Raw genomic sequence first — 3,177 nt, 5'->3', positions numbered from 1 at the left:
GCTGCCTTTCCTCTGAAGAACTAATGAAATAAATCCCCTTTTATTAAAAGTCAATCCGTCTCTGTGTTGCATTCCGGCAGTTAGCAAACTAGAACAGTATCAGTCACTAGTTTCCTAAGTTTCTTGTGAAGATGACAGGCGTTGCAACAGGTTAAGTGTTTAGGATGGTATCTTGCTCGTGGTAAAGGGTCAGAAACAATTCTGAAATGATTTTGATCCATCTCCCATTCCTGCTTCAACCCCTCCCCACCCTGCGCTCAGTTGGGAGCCTCAGGTCTGAGATAGAAGAAGGCCTTTGAACCAATTCATTGGTGAATTCAACAAATTTATTTATTGAGCAGGTACTATGTAACTTCACCGCTTTAGCTGCTCGTGATACAAGGCTAAATAATACTGGTAATTGTCTTTGTCCTCTGGAGCTTATATTCTTATAGGGAAGACAGTCAAGTCAAATAAACACAACCGCAACAATAACCCCCACCCCCTGCAATTGAAAACCGATCAATTAAATATTAGCAAGTTATTTAGGTTTTCATATGCTGATCCCAAGGCCCACATCTGTATCATGCCCCTTTCATTTAATGACTTAAATAATGGTAACATGTATACAACACAAAATTTCCCATTTTAACCACTTTCATGCATACAGTTTGGGGATATTAATTACATTCACAGTGTTGTGCTACCCTCCCCGCCATCCATCCCAAACTTTCTTACCACCCAAACAAACTCTATACCATTAGGCAATAACTCCTCCCCGAGCCCCCAGGCCCTCATAACCTGAAATCTATTAGAAAGTTTCTGTGAATTCGCTTATTCTAGATATCTCATGTAAGTGGAATCACAATATTTGTCCTCTTGTGTCTGTCTTATTTCATTACAATGTCTTCAAGGTGCATCCATGCTATGGCATGTATCAGAATTTATTTCTTTTTATGGTTGGATAATAGTCCATTGTATGCATTTCACACATTTTAATTGTTATTAGTTAATGATCACATCTAAGTAATTGAAGTCAACCACACGCAGTGCTCTACGCCAAGCCACCCTCCCATTCAAGCCCCCAAGTCCCCAACGTCCATTCTTACAGTAAGTTTCCTAGCCTCCGCATTGTCCGCAGAGGAAGGGGTGGTCTCTTGCTCCTGGTCAGGTTCGTTTCATGAGGCCAGGCCAGTGGGCTGTTCCCTGCTGTCACCTCTGAAATGTGCACAGACGGATCTGATGCCAGCCTGCAGGACAATGCCCAGCTTCCCTCCAGGATGCTACTCCTTTTTCTGACTGTAAAGCAATTATTTTGGCCTCACTGTCAATTCCTGTAGGATCACAATGGGAACTCAAGAGGACACCCAAGCCCTAAGGGGGTAAACCAGCACCTGAAATAAGAGGGAAATCGAACTGAAAGGTTGAAGGGCTGACCTCTGGGATCCTCAGTGTCATCCAGGGCTGCCTGCCAAGCTCATGTGCTTTTACCACCCTCTCTGCTTTCATTCCATACTTGAGACCTACAGAGGGCTTTGCTTCTCAGTCTCAGGGGCCCACAGGTGCCTGCCTGAGCTCATTTTTGTGGGGTTGCAGCCCACCTCTTCCAGCACACACCTGTGGTCCAGAGGGCCAACTTACACATAGCCGGGCAGCTTACCTGGCACTTTATTTTAGGCATCCTGTAGTTGGATGGGATCACAGACTGATGGTTGAGAGTTCAAAGGGAAGCCACGATGAGGCTGAGAGAGAGGACATGGAAGTGGAAGTGGCATAGGGGTCACCAGAAGAGTCTAATGGAGAAAAATACAGCTGAACAAAGACCCATTAATCATCCTTGAACACGAAAAAAAGTGCGTAGAAGAGGCTCTCACTTTGCTGAAGAAAAACGTTTAAATTGAATATAAGAGAATTAGGTTAGCCCGAAAAAAGTTAGATAGCAGAATACCCCATTTTATTGAATCCAAGACTCCGTCAGTCAAAGGGAATGCTATTTTGTAAACTATTGAGGAGGAAGAAAAAAAAAGTATTCTCCAAAATGACAGTGCTTTCTTATATTTAGAAATTTTATTTTTTACATTTTAAGGGAACTCTTTCAGATCTCTTTTAATTACATATTACAAACATATATAAAGGAAAATATATATGCATACATATGTATACATATATTATGCATAACATATACATTGAAATATGATTAAAATTAATTGGGAGAGGAATCACTTCCTAAAACTTCTTTATATTTTAGCTTGATGCTTCTCTAGTACATATTTTTAATATAATATGGACCCCTGTACCATCTAGATATTGGTAATGCAGCATTTCTTCAAAGAGTCCAAGAATCCATAAAAGAAGGATGGCTTTGTGTTAATCTCTTGATTTAAGCCACCGTTGCAGATTTGAGTCAGTTATATTGAGCAGTACTTCTCAGTTTGAGTAAGCATCAGAATATCCTGAAAGGCTTATTGAGACACAGATTCCTGGGTCCTACCCCTGAGATTCTGATTAAGTACATGCTAGGTGGGCTTGGGAATGTGCATTTCTTGCAAGCTTACAGGTGGTGCCCATGCTGCTATCCTGGGCACCACACTTTGAATAGCATTGACCTTGGGCTGACCCACTCGGCCGCCTTCACAAGGTTACTATTTTAGTTTGCTAACCCTGCTGGAATGCAATATATCAGAAATGGATCTGCTTTTATAAAGGGGATTTATTAAGTTACAAGTTTACAGTTCTAAGGCCATAAAAATGTTCAGACTAAAGCATCCAGAGAAAAATACCTTGACTCTGAAGAGAGGCTGAATGGCGTCTGGGTTTCCTGTGTCACATGGGAAGGGCCGTGTCTGATATCTGCTGGTCCTTTTTAACTTCCCTGGAGCAACTCTGGATTTCTTCTCTTGACTTCCCCTGGCTCTCTCCAGGTTCTGGCTTGCTTAGCATCTCACGGAAAGACACATGGTGACGTTTGCTGGGCTCTGGTTCTTCGCTGGCTTTTGTCAGCTTGTTCAGCTTCTGGGGTGTCCTGGGGTTTCTGCATTTCCCAACATCTGCATCCAGGTTTCCTCTGTATTGAATTTCCAAGCATCTCTGTCACTACTCCAAATCACTCTAAATACCTGTGTCTATGTTGGCTCTTCTAAGGACTCCAGTAAACTAATCAGCCCCACCTTGAATGGGCAGAGTCACATTTCCATCTAA

The 3,177-nt window shown here is 42.3% G+C and overlaps 1 long non-coding RNA gene across 1 annotated transcript; it reads right to left on the bottom strand.

The window, feature by feature from the left end:
* Positions 1-1,082: 1,082 nt before the first annotated feature.
* Positions 1,083-3,177, bottom strand: LOC143685808 (uncharacterized). Its single transcript, XR_013176749.1, has 3 exons — positions 2,760-3,177; positions 1,640-1,721; positions 1,083-1,197 (listed from the first exon to the last, which is right to left on the bottom strand). It is a non-coding gene; the product is annotated as an uncharacterized LOC143685808 (long non-coding RNA).

The sequence above is a fragment of the Tamandua tetradactyla genome, chromosome 6 (assembly GCF_023851605.1).
Source record: "Tamandua tetradactyla isolate mTamTet1 chromosome 6, mTamTet1.pri, whole genome shotgun sequence".
Lineage (NCBI taxonomy): Eukaryota > Metazoa > Chordata > Mammalia > Pilosa > Myrmecophagidae > Tamandua > Tamandua tetradactyla.
This window is presented reverse-complemented; position numbering and strand designations above follow the sequence as displayed.